Here is a 19013-nt window from a genome sequence, read left to right on the forward strand (position 1 = left end):
ATTTTAAGAATATAAGAAATGCCATACTGGGACAGACCAAAGGTCCATCAAGCCCAGTATCCTGTTTCTACCATTGGCCAACCCAAGTCACAAGCACATGTGAAGATCCCAAGGAGTAAAACACATTTAATGCTGCTTATACTAGCAATAAGTGGATTTTTCCCAAATTTGCTCCCTCCCTCCAATGCTAGCATTAATCATGTAAAAATTTTAAACTATTGTTGTGGGGCCCTGGCTCCCTTTCTCCTGGAGCCCTGCTGGTTCCTCTGTCAGCCTGGTACTCCAACCACCACAAAGCTGCCTCAATTTTGGTGCTCCAATCTCTTATGCTGAATTTTAATTCTATAATGGCTTCAGGGCATACCTAAACCATTATAGAACACTAGCGCAAAGCCACTGTGATACCAAACTATAGACACAATTGCATATGCCATATCAGTGGTAATCAAAATGGCAGATGACATTAGGAGTCACTGCCTAAGAAAAGGATCTAGGATCATTGAGGATGCGTTGAAACCCTCAGCTCAATGTGCGGCAGCAGCTAAGAAAGCAAATAAAATGTAGGAATTATCAGGAAAGGAATGGAAAACAAAGATGAAAATGTTATAATGCCCTTGTATCGCTCCATGGTAAGGCTGCACCTTGAATACTGTTTGCAATTCTGGTCAGTATCTCAAAAAAGATATAGCAGAATTAGCAAAGGTACAGAGAAGGGTGACAATGATAAAAAGAATGGGATAACTTCCCTATGAGGAAAGGCTGAAGCGGCTAGAACTCTTCAGTTTGGAGAAGAGATGGCTCAGGGTTAATATGATAGAGGACTATAAAATACTGAGTGGTGTAGAAAAGTGTGAATAGTTTGCTCTTTCCAAAAATACTAGAACTAAGGGGCATGCAATGAAGTTACTAAGTATAGGGTTACTGTATAGTAACCCTAACTAAGTAGTAGATTTAAAACAGCCTGGAGAAAATATTTCTTCATACAAAGTGTAATTAAACGCTGGAATTCATTGCCAGAGAATGTGGTGAAATCAGTTAGCTTAGCAGAGTTTAAAAGAGGTTTTGAATAATTTCCTAAATGAGAAGTCCATAGGACATTGAGATGGCTTGGGGAAATCCACTGCTCATTCCTAGGATAATCATCATAAAATCTGTTTTATTACTTGGGATCTAGCTTGGTACTTGGGACCTGGGTTGGCAACTGCTGGAAACAGGATACTGGACTTGATGGACCTTTGGTCTGTCCCAGTATGGCAATTCTTATGTTTTTATCTTCCTAGGTGCAATGTACACAACTGATAGTATGCTTCTCATGGGACTTGAAATCACGGACCAACCCAAACTTCCTGTACTGCACATTAGGGAACCAAGCTTCTAGATTCTGTGAAAAAAAAAAATGCTGAGGTTTGATTTAGGCACTGTCTTATAGAATAGCACCTAGTGCAGTTATGCAAGTAACTGCAGATTTGTGGTGAAGTAGCCTAGAGATTAGAGTACCAGGATGACAGCGAGCAAAGCCAGGTTCAAATCTTGCTGCTGGTCCCTGTGGTCTTGGGCAAGTCACTTAAACCATCCATTGGTTCAAGTACAAAATTACCGTATTTTCACGTAGATAACACGTACCCGTGTAAAACGCGCACACGGATATAGCGCGCGGGAAACCGACATATATGGGAAAACATTTTTGTATACCGCGCACACCCGTATACCACGCATGCTGCCCAACTCTCCCGTCGCCGTCCGACTCTCCTTTCGCCCGCCCCGACTCTCCTTTCCCCCTTGAAGTCCTGTCTCCACCCTGAAAGCCTGATGCCCCTCCGACGTCCGATTCACCCCCCCGCAGGACCGCTCGCACCCCCACCCCGAAGGACCACTCGCACGCACTCCCACCCGCACCCCCACCCTGAAGGACCGCTCGCACCCCCACAGCCTCCCGCCCCCCCCCCCCCCATCATGTAGAAGCTCCTACCGGTGTCCTGCTGCTTCCTCTTGGCGGTCCCGGCCCTTCTGTGAGCCCTGCGCCTGCGCTGCTTCTTCCGGCGGTCCTGCCCTTTCTCTGACGTCAAGCCCTCTTGCCCCGCCGACTCTCCGACACGATCGGGGCAAGAGGGAGCTCAAGCCCTCTTGCCCCAGCCAACTGCGGCACCCCGACACGATCGGGACAAGAGGGAGCTCAAGCCCTCTTGCCCCCCCGACTCCCCAACTCCCCGACAATATTGGGCCAGGAGGGAGCCCAAGCCCTCCTGGCTCTGGCGACCCCCCCCAAGGCCCCGCCCCCAGGAGGGACCTAAGGCTCCCGGGCCTATTCTGATTGGCCCAGGCGCCTTAGGCCCCACCAGTAGGCGGAGCTTTGGGACGGATGGGCCAATCCGGCCTCATTCCGTCGTTGGCTGCCTGCCGGACAGGCGGGTTTGGCTCCCGTCTGTCCGGCCAACTACACAAAGGTACGGGGAAGGGGGGGGTGTCGTAGGGGGTTGGCCAGGGGGGTCGCGGGTCAGCTGGGGGGGTGGTCGGAGGTTCTTGGGGGGGTGGTTGTTGGGGGGAGGGGGGTTTGCGTCGAGGGCAGGAGGGCCTGGTATCCCTCCTGCCCGTAATGTAGTGCGGTTGGTGGTAGGGGGTCGCCGTGGCCAGGAGGGTTTGGCCTCTCTCCTGGCCCGAACAACTAGTGGGGGAGGGGTCGCCAGGGCCAGGAGAACTTGGGCTCCCTCCTGGCCCGATATTGTCGGAGAGTTGGGGAGTCGGCGGGGCAAGAGGGCTTGGGCTCCCTTTTGCCCCGATCGTGTCGGGGAGTCGGGGGGGCAAGAGGGCTTGAGCTCCCTCTTGCCCCGATCTTGTCGGGGGTGCCGCGGTTGGCTGGGAAAAGAGGGCTTGAGCTCCCTCTTGCCTCGATCGTGTCGGGGAGTCGGCAGGGCAAGAGAGCTTGACGTCAGAGAAAGGGCGGGACCGCTGGAAGAAGCAGCGCAGGCGCAGGTCTCACAGAAGGGCCGGGACCGCCAAGAGGAAGCAGCAGGACACCGGTAGGAGCTTCTACATGATGGGGGGGGATGGTCGGGAGGCTGTGAGGGTGCGAGCGGTCCTTCAGGGTGGGGGTGCGGGTGGGAGTGCGTGCGAGTGGTCCTTCGGGGTGGGGGTGCGGGTGCATGCGAGCGGTCCTTCGGGGTGGGGGTGCGAGTGGTCCTGCGGGGGGGGGGGGTGAATCGGACGTCGGGGGGGAACTATGTAAAAAAAATTTGTACAACGCGCTCACGCGTATAACGCGCAAGGTTATGCACGGTTTATAAAAACCGTGTATAATGCGCGTTATATGCGTGAAAATACGGTAGATTCTAATTCCCCTGGTATACCTGAATGTAGTTTACAGCTTTAACTGAGAAAGATGCCAACTAAATAAAGGCCATGTTTTGGAACTTAATTGGCACATAGTTTTACTTGCAAGCTTATAGAATTACCTTTCACATTCTTGAAGGAATTGTTTTAAGAAAGGTGGAATCAGAGTTATTGGTTGAATGTATAGGATCAATAAAAAAAAGTAAACCACTATGTGTACATGCTAAATTTATTTAAATTCTTTTATATTTAAATCATGTGATTAATCGTGTGATTAAAAATTAGGTCAGGTCAAGTGGAACATGGGTCCAAGCTCAGCCACCAAATTGAACAAAATTTTATGTTGCTGTTCCCTAGGGTCTCAAACGGAACCATGCAATTTTTTTGGTTGGATCTCCATTGGTTCAAGACTTAAAAGGCGGCTGAATGGAGGTCACCTTCAGACTGCCATGTTCCGCATAACCCAAAATAGCCACTTTGTCCAGGCACTGCAGCCCAACAAAACCTGTCAGGGGACTAAAGTTTTTTGATTAGTACAACCCTTGGTACTAAGTTCTTGTGCAAGATTTGGAATTTAAAAAGAGCTTGCCTCCCTTTTTATGGACCAGCAAACTATATGAAAAAGTAGTGTTTAAGCCCATTATATTAACAGGTGCTAGAATAGATGTGTAGACTTAAAAGATCACAAAATTTAATGAAAACTTTGTTTGAGCTGTCTGTCTTTTTTTCTTTCTCTCTCTCTCTCTCCTTGGCCGCTGGCTGTCTGGCTTTCTTTTTTTCTTTCTCTCTCCTTGGCCGCTGGCTGTCTTTTTTTTCTTTCTCTCTCTCTCTCTCTCTATCTTGGCCGCTAGCTGTCTGTCTCTCTGGCCCCCTGTATATCTGTCATTCTTTCTATTTGTCTCTCTCCTAGCCCCCTGTCTTTCTGTCATTCTTTCTGTTTGTCTCTCTCCTGGCCCCCTGTCTGTCTTTCTTTCTTTCTTGTTTTCTGTCTGTCTCTCTCCCTAGCCCTCTGTCTTTCTTGCTTTCGGTCTCTCTCCCTGCCCGCTGTCTTTCTGTGTGCATCTGTCTTTCATTCTCGTGCGCTGCCTGTCTGTCTTTCTGTCTCTTCTCTGTGGCCCCCTGCCTGCCTGCCTGTCTCTCTCTCTGGCGCCATGCCTGCCTGCTTTTCTTTCTGTCTCCCCGCCCCAGAGAAAACCAAGGGTGCTCCACAGCACACCCCCCTCTCTTCCCTGTGCAGCAGCATTTTCCTCCCATCCTTCCCTGTGCAGCAACACCCCTTGCCTGCTCCTCCTGTCCTGCAGTAGCCCTTCTCCCTTCCTTTTACCTCCCCCTGTCCAACAGCACCCCTATTCCCTTCCTTTAACTCCCCCCTGTCCAGCAGCATCCCTTCTCTGCTCCCCCTGTCCAGCAGTAGCCCTTCTTACTTCTTTTTACCTCCCCCTGTCCAGCACCCCTTCCCTGCTCCTCCTGTCCAGCAGTAGCCCTTCTCCCTTCCTTTTACCTCCCTCCCTGTCCAGCAGCACACCTTGCCTGCTCCCCCTGTCCTGCAGTAGCCTTCCCCCCTTCCCTGGTTTTCATTCTCCCTCTTTCCCTCTGTCTCCCCAAAAGGTTGCTACTGCAGTATTCCCCCCGCGGTCTCACACAGCCATCAGTAGCGTTTCTCATCTTCCCCCCTCTTCTCCCGGGTCTCACACAGCTATTAGCAGCGAAGCATTCACAACTCGCTGCTTCTGCTTGCTTCGGTCCTTTGTCGCTGCCGGTTCCCACCTACTTTCTTTTTGCGTGAAGGCAGAAACAGGACCCGGCAGTGAGGAAGGCCCAAAGCAAGCAGGAGGAGCGAATTGAAGCCTTCCTCCCTGCCCTAGGCTGGAAGCGACGTTGGCAATGGGGAAAATCGGCGCCGTAGGCTCCTCTTACGTGCTGCAAACCAAACCGCCACAGACTCCACCGTATCACACACGCCGCAAATGGAACACGGCCACGGAGGCACAAATCAAGTAGGCAGGGATCACGCCGTTTCACCTGCGCATGCGCGGGTAAGGGTTTTATTTTCTTAGATGTTACAATAAGAAATATAAGGCCTACTTTGACTCCTCATTGCTGCTGACCTATACAGTACATTAATTTGCACTTGGAGACTTTGCAGCCAACTGGAAGCAAAGATACAATGACACAAAGATGTGATGTCACTTTCTTAAACACATTTTTGTATTTTTTTTGTCTCCGAGCTGCCCGAGCCTGAGCCTTTCATTAAGTTGCATGCAGCTGCCCGAAATTTCTCCTTGCATCAGAAGTTTTAAGCAGCCGTGCGTGACTTGTTTAAATGCTTGTGCCACTCTGAGACAAAATTGCCAATGAAGGTAAGGGGAAGGAGGGGAGGGAGATGCCCAGACGGCGGCGATCGGGAGGAAGGAGGGAGAGAGCTGCTAGACTGCGCGACCAGTGACCATGCACATTCCCTCACTTAACTGTGAAGACAAGGCCATTCACCACTCCACGGGGTGGTGAATGGCCTTATCCCTATACCCACAGCGACCACTTTTTTCTCCCCTTTTCAGCGGGTTACCCATGGCTAGCTGCGGGTAACAGCCACCGTGTTGTTCTCTGTAACAAACTTCTGGCTACATACCTGTTGGTATCTCAGTTTATTAAAGGGCCCATGCATTCAAAGCCTCCAGTCAAACCTCCTCCAATTGCTTGGGACCTAAATCTTATTCTCACCACTTTGATGAAACCTCTATTTGAACCTCCTGCAATTACACTACTTAAATACCTCCACCTTACACAACTTTTTATCATGATAGAGTTGTTCTTCACACTCATCCAAAATTCCTACCTAAAGTCTCATATTTTCATCTCAATCAGTCTATAGTATTACCTGTCTTCTTTCCAAGGCTATATTCCCAACCTGGTGAAGCGGCTCTCTACACATTGGACTGTAAATATGCCTTAGTTTATCTGTATTGAACGAAACCTCGCAGAACTACTACCCAGTTCTTCCTCTCTTTTGATCCCAACAGACTAGGAGCTCCTGTTACTAAGAGAACTATCTCTACATGGTTAGCGGATTGCATCTCATTTTGCTATACTACCACTGGAAGGTCGTGTCACAGCACATAAAGTAAGAGTAATAGCAACTTCGATAGCTTATCTTCATTCTACTCCCATTGAAGACATTTGTAAAGCAGCAACCTTGTCCTCAATTCATACTTTCACATCCCATTACTGTCTGGAGACTTATTCCGGAGGGATAGTTGGTTCAGGCAGACAGTTCTGCAAAGTTTATTTTCTACTTAGATTCCAACTTCCTTCCATCCCTTACATATTAGCTATGGAGTCCCATATGTGAGAATATGCTGCCTGTTTGTCCTGGGATAAAGCACAGTTACTTACCTGTAACAAGTGTTATCCAGGGACAGCAGGCAGATATTCTCACAACCTTCCTGCCTCCCATAGTTGGCTTCTTAGCTTGTTTACTGAACTGATGTTCCTGCGAGTTAACTTTGGGTGGGAAGGCACTGCGCAAGTGCCGTTTGGGCGGGAAGGCACCGCGCAAGTGCCGTACGGGCAGTCTCGAGACGTCTAAGAAGTTAAAGTGTGGGGGGGGGCTTGGCTTGGAAGCCTAACATGGTGGAGGCTTAATTGTTGAGCTCCGTACCTCCAAAAGCCTTAATAATAATACTGTATAAAATTTCCTTCTAAATCGATTTTGACGAATTTAGATCAGTGAAATGTCCTCTGCACGTCAAACAGAGTAATTTGGCATTTGCGGGAGGAAATGCAAAAAGGATTAAGGCTGATCCACCGACTCCATCCAGAGTGTCTCTTCCGCCGGACGAAGTTAATGACAGCGCAGGCATTATAGCTGAGCTACAAAATATAATGCTTGAGGTAAAGGAGGAAGTATCTAGCTTAGCAAAGAAAATGGAAATTGCTAATGCTCGTGCGGTTCAGCTGGAAGCGCGAGTGGAAAAAGCAGAAGAAACTTTGCTACAATGTAAAACTGATCATCAATCAATTCAATGCCTGGAAAGAAGAATTGAACATATTGAGAACAAGTCCAGACGTAATAATTTGAGAGTTTTAAATTTACCAGAAGGCTTGAAGGGGAAAGATGCCAATACATTTTTAGAAGGTGTTATACCTAAATTAGTGCCATTGAGCCCTCGATTTCCATTAGAGATCGAGAGGGCTCATGGAATCCTACGTGTATTTGACTTTACAGGGATTCTAAGGCCGTTAATATTCAAAGTAATGAGGTATCAGCAGGCTACAGAAATTTTAAATTTGGCTAAAGCCAATAATGAAATAAAATATGAAGGGGCAAAATTGATTTTCATTCCTGATTTTGCTAAAGCCACTGCTGAAAAACAGAAAAAATTCCTACAACTAAGACCTAAACTAAAGGAGTTAGGAGCAAAGTATGGTCTTATGTACCCTGCAATAATGAGAATTACAATAGATAACAAGACCTGCCAATTTGAGGAACCAGAAGAGCTTATAGAGTTCCTTAACCAACAAAAAGAACCAATTAATATGTGATTTGTGATAATACAGAAAAAAGGAATTGGCACAGATGAAGATTGGATATAAGGCATTAATTGAAAGCAAATAACTCATAAGGTGAAATGAAAGAAGATTATTAATTATAACAAAACAAAACCAGAATAGAGTTTGATAATATTATTTAAAAACATTTAGCTTTAAAACTAATTGGCAAACAATGGGAACAGTATGGATTGTGATATATAAAGTTAAACTGAAGTTCTGCTAGAAATTAGATTTGTGATCGGCGATCAATTGGAAATGTCTGATCTTTGGTATCTGAGAAACGGTGTGGATTAAAAAGTGCTTTACTATTATCTGTAAGAAGATAGAAGGATAAAAACTTGATAACAGTACAATAATGACAAGACTTGAGGGAAAATGAGAATTCATACTGAAGTGATCCTCTTTTAATATCATCTTCGGAATCTGAGAAGCAGTATGGTTTAGCGTTTAAATAGCTGCAAGGAAATATCATAAACAAGAATTCATACCGGAGACGTACCGTTAAATACAAAGTACAAGAGGATAATCAATTGATCGGATGTCATTGAACGAATGTTTCTAGCTGAAGAGAATGTCCATGTGCTTAAGTTATAAAGAGGAAATACATATGATGATAGGAATAAGAACATTTGAAAAGTGAAATGTGAAATATTGAAGTACAATTATATCGTTTGTCTGCATATAGAAGGATAGTTCATATGGAAAGTTAAATTAATTGAAGGGGTTCTTTATTAAGAAATTTATTATAAGGATTTCCAAGTTATAATGAATAGAGGTTAAGGTAGAAATACATAATTATGAAATTGGAAAAAGATAGAAGGGAATTAAATAATTCATAAATGTTTTTTTTAGCAATTGGACATAGAGGTTATAGAGAGTAATTAACTTGTAAGTTAAAGGAGATATGTTCAAAAATGTTTAATCAAATGTTGTATGGATATACTTATTATATTTCTTTATAATCAATTTTATAATATGAATTTAATTAATATGATATTAAAAATGGGAAATTCTTTTAGATAAGGTTTAGGGGGGAGCTTTGGGGTTTAAATTCACATAAATACTTCCAAGCAGTCAAGATTTGCATGGGGGGAGGAGGGGGAGAAGTGGGCAGCGAAAAGGTACATTTATTTATTAGGAAAAAATTAAGGGTGATTATGGAGATTATGTTTTAGAATATCAATGTATGAAATCAAAAATGATTATTAATTTTTTTTCTTTAAATGTTAATGGCCTCAATCATCCGATTAAAAGAAAGAAAACTCTTAGTTTCTTAAAGAAACAAGAAGCTGATATATATTACATTCAAGAAACTCATCTTTCAGCAATTGAATTATCAAAGTTAGAGGGAGATTGGGTGAAACATTGTTTCTATGCTCCGGCCATGGGTAAAAAACCAGGGGTAGCTATTTTAATAAATAAGAAATGTTCTTGAAGCTTTAATTTAATTTCTGCAGATATCTTGGGAGATGGGTTCAAGTGGGCATGAGTTTAGGGAATGATACCTTGACGCTGGTTAATGTTTACGCACCTAATTCGGGTCAAATGGAGTTTTTAAAATCTCTTCAGCAGTTGTTTTTACCACTGGCTACAACTAAATTGATTGTGGCTGGAGATTTCAATGCGGTTAAGGATCCTTTGATTGATTAAAAAAACAAGTAGAATAATGAAATCATTAGGTTTAGAAATCTAGTTCAATCTTATGGTTTGAAAGATATATGGAGGATATTACATTTTAATAAGAACATAAGAAGTTGCCCCCGCTGAGTCAGACCAGAGGTCCATCTTGCTCAGCGGTCCGCTCCCGCGGCGGCCCATCAGGCCTAGTGCCTGAACAGTGGTCCCTGATTAATTTTGTAACTTACCTCTAATCCCATCCTTATAATCTAACTTTACTCTTATCTGTACCCATCAATCCCTTAGTCTTCCAAGTACCTATCCAAAGCTTCTTTGAACCCCTGTAGCGTGCTCCTGTTTATCACATCCTCTGGTAGCGCGTTCCATGTATCCACCACCCTCTGTGTGAAAAAGAACTTCCTGGCGTTTGTTCTAAACCTCTCCCCTTTCAATTTCTCTGAGTGCCCCCTTGTACTTATTGATTCCCTTAATTTGAAAAATCTGTCCCTGTCTATTTTTTCTATGCCCTTCATGATCTTGAAGGTTTCTATCATGTCTCCTCTAAGTCTACGCTTTTCCAGGGAGAAAAGCCCTAGCTTTTTCAGTCTGTCAGTATATGAGAGGTCCTCCATGCCCTTTATTAGCTTAGTTGCTCTTCTCTGGACCCTCTCAAGTACCTCCAGGAATTTCAGGAATGATCAGGAATTTTCATTTTGTTCTCAAGTACACAAAACCTTTTCAAGAATAGATTATTTTTTTGTGTCAGATACCTTAATTCAACAAGTCACAAAAGCCTTTATTAATCCGATTATTTTTTCAGATCATGGAGGAGTATGGATAGAATTACAAATAACAGATCAAGATTATAGTAGACCTTTTTAGAGGTTTAATAATGCTCTGCTAGCTGAGTATAACTTTATTGAAGAATTACAACAAAAAATTAATGAATATTTTCAATTAAGTACTTTTTTCCCCAAAGTCTTTATTCATTTTTCATCTTACATCAAGTGCACAATATTACATCATTTAAATTTATACACATCACTTGAATTTCTTTCTATTATTATCTTAAATACATAAATTTATTCCCTCCCCACACACCCTTCCCACAAAAATTTTAATCATAAATTTTGTATAAATATTACATTTTCATCTAATGATGAAACCTTAAATAGAACTTTATACCACCCCCTCCCCCATATTATAAATGTACTTTCAATGGAAAATGGTGTCTAAAATCATTGCAATAAGTTGTCAATGGCCCCCAGATCTTTTTAAAATTATTATAATTTTCTTTTTATACGGCAATTGTAATTTCCATTTTGTAAATATGGCACAATGAATTCCACCAGAAAGTATAGTTAAGTCTGCTATTAAGTCTCCAATTCCTGGTGATATGTTGTATGGCGACTCCTGTCATAATCAATAAAAGTTTATTATTATTTGATGAAATTTGACTTTTTGTTCTCTTGTACCGAACAGAATTGTATCATATATGATAATGCTACATGGTTTTCTAGTAAACAATTAATTTGAGACCAAATTGATTTCCAAAAGGCCATGATACAGGGACAGTAGAACAGTGTATTTCAACCGCTGTTCCGCGGCACACTAGTGTGATGCGAGATGTTGCCTGGTGTGCCGTACGGTGCAGACACTGATTAGGCCTCAGGCCGGGTCCCGCACGCGCTCCCATGAGACTCCCCCGGTCCCCGCTGCTGTTCAGTTTCGATCTTCTGCTCTGACGCAATCGGAAACAGGAAGTTGCAGCAGAGCAGAAGATTGAACACTGAGCAGCCGCGCGTGCATGTCGCTGAAAAACAAAACCTACAAACTAAGGTGAGGCGAAGGGAGAGAGCTGGCTAAACAGTAGGATCGATTGGGCAGGCGAGTGGTGGCTGCGGGGACCGTGCGATCGCTCGTGTTCCCGGCTCAAATTGGAAGGAGGGAGTGAAAGGGAAAAGGATTCTGGGCCAAGGGAATGAAGACGGAAAGAAAAACCCACAGCAGGAAAGAAAGGGAAGGACAGGCAGGTGAGCCAGATGCTAGAAGCAAGGGGGGGGAAGAAAGAGGGAAAAAAGCTAGATGGGGTTGAAAAGAAGAGACACACTGGAATGGAAGAGGAAGATAGGGGAAATCTGGACACAGGAAGGTAACAGAAAGAGGGGAAATTATGTGCATGGGGCATAGGGACAGAGACATAGAGGGGATATGCCATGGGGATGGTATATGGACACAGGGGGGGGCAATGACAGATACATAGGGGAGATATTAGAAATGGAGAAAATAGGAGCACAGAAGCGAGATGGTTTGTGGGGATGGGACAGGGACCGAGCTCGCAGGCTCCAGTGGCTTGCACAAATTACATTGTAACGTGCCATGAAAATAAGAGGGAGGAAGGTAGATAGATAAGCCACGTGAGAGGAGCTGAAGGGTAGTAGAAAGGAACAGATGGTAAAGGAGGGAGGGAAGGGTGGTGGTGGAAAGGAATAGGACAGACATTGAAGGAGGGTGGAGAGGAACAGACCCCGAATGGAAATGTGGAAGACAGAGTGGGAAGAAGACAGATGCCAGACTATGGGGGAGTGGAGGGAAGAAGATGGGTGCTAGACCAATTGGGGGGGGGGTGAAGGGAGAGGCACAGTAACAGCAAATGGAAGACGTAGAGAGAAGACACACAGTGGATGGAAGGAATTGAATGAGAAGATGTGGAAAGCAGAAACCAGACAACAAAGGTAGAAAAAAAAATTATATTTATTTATTTATTTTTTGCTTTAGGATAAAATAGTATATTAGTTGTGTTGATAAAAATTTATAAACAAAGCCCTGCCAGCTGAACATCTCTTTCTCTAGTTCAGCAGCAGGAACTTTGATTTATAAGAAAGGAATAAGCTAAATATTACAGTACTAAGGCTTATATGGATGCAGCGGGGAAGGTGACGGGGCGGTGAATGGGATGGCAGTGGCAGTGACGGGGCGGTGAAAGGGATGGCGGTGACGGTGACGGGGCGGTGAAGGGAACGGCTGTTGACGAAGAGCTACGTGTGTGTCTTTCTTCGATTCCAGCCAGAATATCAGCTTTGTGTTCAGCCAAACAGGCCCAGGTTTCGCACTGAATAAAGTATTTTATAATTTTTCACTATTCTGTTTACTTAATATTTCATAATAAAGTAATTATAAAATACTTTCTTTGTGTTTATTTGATTCCTATTCAAGAGAATTACTTTATATATAGTCAATATAGGCACAGAGTTAAATTTTTTTAACATTTTCTAATGGTGGTGTGCCTCGTGATTTTTTTCATGAAACAAGTGTGCCTTTGCCCAAAAAAGGTTGAAAAACACTGCAGTAGAATATTAAATGATCCAGAGTTCCTGCTTCCAGATTACAAAATGCCAGTATCTATTAGACTTAGAGCTATCTAACTTTTGTAATCGAACTGGGGTCCAAAATGCTCTATGTAACAAAAAGAACCAAGTTTGTCTCATAGATGGAAGCATGCATAAAGTTTTTAAATTCGCCTGCTTCTGCTTTAAAGCGCTAAACGGACTTGCCCCTAAATACATAAGTGAAGTATGGCTGAGGGCTTGGCTGGTTTGTGTCGTCTGATGAGTGTGTTGCCCCTTGAATAGGGGATTCTTGGTGCTGGGCGTGCTATATTACAATAAAAATTTCTGGGGCCGATGAGGGAAGTGGGTTGATTTTGATCTTGGATGGTCTCGCGTTTCACTGGCATAATAAGCAATCTTGTTGATGGTTATTGTGTTCCTTTTTTCCAATGCCTCTGTCTGCATATTTCCTTCATGTACCATGCTTGTTCCTCTTGTTGACTCCGTAATAAAAATTATTTAACCCCCCCCCCAAAAAAAAACACAATAGAAAATTTACAAACCAAAATTTTTAGTGTTTTCATGAGACTTCATACAAATTTGGGGGTGAGGGGCAAAGGCTTACAGTCTATTCTGCAGGATCATTTTATGTGAGAGTTCATAATTTTAAAACAAATTTTTATTGTTTGTATATTTTTGTAACTGTTGCTTTGTATGAAGAATTTGGTTTATTGCATTGATCACATATTTGTCTTATAGTTCTGGAAATTTGCATTCCAACTGTTTCCTAAGTTGTATTAAATTCTTCACAGCATCTTAAACCAGGGCTGTGAATTTGGTGCACCAAACGTTTAACTTCTATGACTATTTTTCTAAGTCTGACCCCTGACTCCTACTGTGTACAAAGTTAGGACTTATAAACAAATTATTTGAAATTTGAGCAAAGATATGAACCAAAAAAAGTTTTCAAATGAAAATATGCAGTATACTGTACAAATTATTATTATGAAGCTGGAGTCTGTATATTTTTACCAACTTTAAATCCACCTAAAATTGCTTCTACAGCTGACTCTACAGCTGTATCTTAAACTGCACTGTTTTAGAACTGCACTGTTTTGTTTTAGAACTCTCTTGAATGTATTTAATATACCTCTGGCAATGTTCATTAAACTATTTTTTAATTTTGTTATGCTTAAGGAAATAACATTTCTGCTTTATAAACATGCAGTCTATTTCAGAGAGAATGTATTTGTGTTTGTGGCTAGAAAGATCATCTGCAGTGAAATCTGAATATTTTGTTGCTGTATCTGTATTTTCTAATTGCTTTATTCTACTTCACCTCAACCTCAGCCAGATTTTATTTTCAAGTATGGTCTGATGAGGGCCTTGGAGAAGGGAAACCTTGAATGTAAGAGTTTCAGTTATATATCAGATTTACAATTATCTTGGGCATGTTCAATTATTGGCCAAGGCATATTCTTGTAAAATAATTATATTACCATTTATCCTAGGACAAGTAGGCAACATATTCTTACATGTAGGTGACATCATCCATGTTGAAATTGAACTGTCACTTTAAGAAATCATGATTGTTCATATCATGCATGCTTGAGGGCCTTCCTGCCCACTGCCAGCTTGTGGGACCATCAGTTCTTTGTTTTCCACAGAGCGGAGAAGCCACATTTTGGTTTTCTCTTCCACACACCTTTCGTTTTAAACGTACATGTTATATGTGCATATTTTCTCCATGTATTAGTTGCATATGTTTTGTGACTTCCCATATTTAAATTCACTTTTCATTTGTCAGTATTACTAAAAGGGAGTGCTTTTAGGCCTCTGCCTTCTAGCCTCCTATTCCTTGATAGTGAACCTCATGTTGGTGTGTTTTCTCTCAGGGTTGCCGAACTTCCGTTTCATTTTTTAGACTTTCGGGTCAGTTTGAAGTGGCATCGAGGCTGGCCAACTCCAACGCTGAGGCTTCTCTTCGCAGCCCTACTCCAGGGTTATTGACTTAATGTCCAGTGCTTCCGCCATCAGGGGAACCACATAAGAAAGCTAAGAAGCACAAGCATTGTTCCCCCCTCTAATGCTGCTGCAACATCATCTTCTCCATTAAAGAAGCAACAACCAGATGCCTCTGCATATTTTGTGCTGACTACCACACAGGCACCAGTTTCAGTATCTGTGCAGCAACAAGTGCATTTTGAAAGGGAGTGCTTTTAGACTTCTGCCTTCTAGCCTCCTATTCCTTGGTGGTGAACCTCATATTGGTGTGCTTTCTCTCGGGGTTGCCGACCTTCCATTTCATTTTTTTAGACTTTTGGGTCAGTTTTGAAGCAGCATTGGGGATGGCCAACTCGGATGCTGAGTAGGGCTTCTCTTCGCAGCCCTACTCCAGGGCCATTGACTTAATGTCTAGCTCTACCTCAGCTACTTCAGTGCTGCCGCCATCAGAGGAACCACATAAGAAAGCACTGTTCCCTCTCCAATGCTGCTGTAACACAAGCATCTTCTCCATTAAAGAAGCAACAATCAGATACCTCTGCACATGCAGATTTTGTGCTGACTACCACACAGGCACCAGTTCCAGTATCTGTGCAGCAACGAATGCATTTTGTGCCACATATCTCTACAGCAGCAAGTGCACTCTGTGCTGCCAACCGCGTCGTATGTACTGACTACCATACAGGGCCACTACTGTTGAAGATTATCTGAATATGCTGCTGTGGAATGGGCTAGCCGGGCTACTGAAGTGGCATGCCTGTGCTAAATCCTGTTACCTCACCCATAGCCTCGGCTCAATCCGAGCAAGGTAAGTGAGATAACAGACTGCCGCTCTGTCTTCTGCACGTGCACATACACTTAATGAAGGTGTTGATAACATGTGCTTATCACCTGTATCTAAGGCCATATCTTCATTGGGGGGAAGATGGGGCACGGAGTGTGTTGTCTGACTCTTGATACTCCTCTTAATGATCTTCACAGCATCCAAGTTGACGCTTCTCACGAGGTCACATCTCTACTCTTAGATATCATAGCGCGACCAGACATCCTGCTAGATGCACCCCTCGTCGCTCCTGCCACCGCTCTTAAGTCTATATGATGACTATAATTCTGACTTGTCTCTTCCTGTTTCTAGCAGGAAGAGACTACAACAGCACTTGTTCAGATTCAGCTTCACTGCCTGATCAGACACTACTCCTTGCAAGTCTGTCCTTTACCAAGTTTATTAGAAAGAAAAAGGAGAAAAAGTAACCAAGAACACACGAGCAGCATGGAAAAATTTAAACCAACAATACAAACTAAAACTAAAAGAAAGACATCACAAACCAAATAGGCATAGAAGCCCAAGACACAAAAAACTATTCCAATTACTAAAAGAACTCACAGACACCAAACCCTACTTAGCCAAAAACGACAACCCTCCCCTTTCAGCCACCTTTTTAGCTGAATACTTTAAAAACTAAATTACAACTGCCAGGACAAACTTCGCAGGAACCCCAACCCACCTAGAAGAGATCACAATGCCCCCCACAGAAAAAGAATCAGCTGGAGCATATGGAACCTGTTCCCACTTCTCCATAATACAATGGTCCGACCTTAACAAACTCTATAAAAAATACAGCCACGCAGCTTGCGACCTCAACCAATGCCCTCCATATCTATTAAAAACCTCCAGCCTAAAGTTCCGCACTCTCCTCATGCAATGGATACAAACCATGCTCACAGATGGCCTTTTCCCACAAGACCTGTCTGAAATCGTCACCCCGATCATAAGAACATAAGCAGTGCCTCCGCCAGGTCAGACCATAGGTCCATCCTGCCCAGCAGTCCGCTCCCGAGGCGGCCCAAACAGGTCACGAGTGAGCAGGAGTCCTCCACCCACAGTCTCACCAATAGAGGGTGCTGTTTTACTGTCACATTTTTCAATTGTGAGGGACAGGCAAGTTCTGCAGGACTCCAGGGAACATACCTGTCCTTAGCGACTGAAAATATTCCACCCCCTAGTGGTAGCAATGCAGCTGGAGGACACCTGCTCAGCTTAGAGGGAACACTCACGACCTGTCCAAATCACCAGAAGGGGCCCCCATGCCACCTTGGTTTCCTATTGAGTCCTATCTTCCCATCAAAGTCCTAGCCCTCCGGTCTTGCACATGCACGACCTGGTCGGGTTTCTATACTTATTTTCTGGTTAGCTTTCTCAGTATCCCACGATCCCTTTATCCCTCAGGAATCCGTCCAGTCTCTGTTTGAATCCCTGTATCGTACTCTGCCCAATCACGTCCTCCGGTAGCGCATTCCAAGTGTCCACGACCCTTTGGGTGAAAAAAAACTTCCTTGCATTCGTTTTGAACCTATCTCCCTTCAGTTTCTCTGAATGCCCCCTCGTACCTGTTGTCCCCTTCAGCCTGAAGAATCTGTCCCTATCCACCCTCTCTATGCCCCTCATGATCTTGAAGGTCTCTATCATATCACCCCTGAGCCTCCTTTTTTCCAGAGAGAAGAGCCCCAGCCTATCCAACCTCTCGGCATATGGGCAGTGTTCCAGCCCTCTTACCAGTTTCGTTGCTCTCCTTTGGACTCTCTCGAGTACCGCCATGTCCTTCTTGAGGTACGGCGACCAATATTGAACGCAATATTCCAGATGTGGACGCACCATCGCTCGATACAGTGGCAAGATGACTTCCCTCGTCCTGGTTGTTATGCCCCTTTTTATGATGCCCAGCATCCTGTTTGCTTTTTTTGAGGCCGCTGCGCACTGTGCAGATGGCTTCAGTGATGCATCCACCAGCACTCCCAAGTCTCTCTCAAGACTGCTTTCTCCCAACAATGCCCCCCCCAATTTGTAGTTGAACAACGGGTTTTTTTCCCCTATATGCATGACCTTGCATTTTTCCACGTTAAAGCGCATTTGCCATTTGTTCGCCCAGTCTTCCAGCTTGTCTAGGTCCCTTTGCAGGTCCTCACACTCCTCCCTGGAGCTAACTCTGCCGCACAGTTTGGTATCGTCTGCAAATTTTATAACCTCGCACTTTGCCTCCTTTTCCAGGTCATTGATAAATATGTTGAAGAGTAACGGCCCCAGCACCGATCCCTGCGGCACACCGCTCGTGACTCCCCGCCAGTCAGAATATTGGCCCTTTACTCCGACCCTCTGCAGTCTACCCGACATCCATCGGTGCACATCCCCTCCCACCCCGTGGTTCCACAGCTTCCTAAGCAGCCTTTCATGTGGCACCTTGTCGAAAGCCTTTTGAAAATCGAGGTAAATGATGTCTATGGGTTCCCCATTGTCCACCCGACTGCTTATTCCCTCAAAGAAGTACAGAAGGTTCGTTAAGCATGACCTTCCCTTACAGAATCCGTGCTGGCTTGTTCTCAGTAGGCCATTTCTCTCAATGTGCTCGCAAATGCCGTCCTTTATTATAGCTTCCACCATCTTCCCTATAATTGAAGTCAGGCTCACCGGCCTGTAGTTCCCGGGGTCACCCCTCGATCCCTTTTTGAAGATAGGTGTGACATTCGCCAATTTCCAGTCCTCTGGTACCTCTCCAGTTTTCAAGGATAGGTTACAAACATGCTGGATTGTGCCCGCTATTTCTTGTCTTAGCTCCTTCAGAACCCTCGGGTGGATCCCGTCCGGACCCGGTGATTTGCCGCATTTTAACCTGTCTATCTGTTTGAGGACATCCTCCTTACTTACCTCTATGTGCTCCAATTTCTCAGCCTGTTCCCCACTCATGAGCTCCTCTGAGTCCGGTATATTAGATGTGTCTTCTCTCGTGAAAACCGACGAGAAGAACGTGTTCAGCCTCTCAGCTACCTCTTTATCCTCTTTAATCACTCCCCTCCTATCCCCATCGTCCAGCGGCCGATCCAAAAGGAGCAACAGATCATCCATCCAACTACAGACCCCTAGCCTCAATCCCACTATATGTCAAGCTAATGGAAGACCTCGTAGCTAAACTCATTACCAATTACCTAGAAAACCACAATTTGCTCCACCCAACACAGTCTGAATTCAGAACCAACTTCAGCACTGAGACTCTACTAGGCTCCCTTCTGGACACAGCTAGACAACACCTCAGTACAGGCAGAAAATGCTGATTTTATTCAACTAGATCTCACCGCAGCATTTGACCTGGTAGAGTACGACATCCTGCTACAAATACTAGATACAATAGGAAT

General features: G+C 44.2%; 1 protein-coding gene across 5 annotated transcripts in view; it reads left to right on the plus strand.

Annotated features, from left to right (window-relative positions):
• BMP2K (BMP2 inducible kinase) overlaps positions 1-19013 on the plus strand; it is a 284761-nt gene that overhangs the window by 75925 nt on the left and 189823 nt on the right. The gene's annotated exons all lie outside the window — the stretch shown is intronic.

This window comes from Geotrypetes seraphini, chromosome 1 (genome assembly GCF_902459505.1).
Source record: "Geotrypetes seraphini chromosome 1, aGeoSer1.1, whole genome shotgun sequence".
NCBI classification, from domain to species: domain Eukaryota; kingdom Metazoa; phylum Chordata; class Amphibia; order Gymnophiona; family Dermophiidae; genus Geotrypetes; species Geotrypetes seraphini.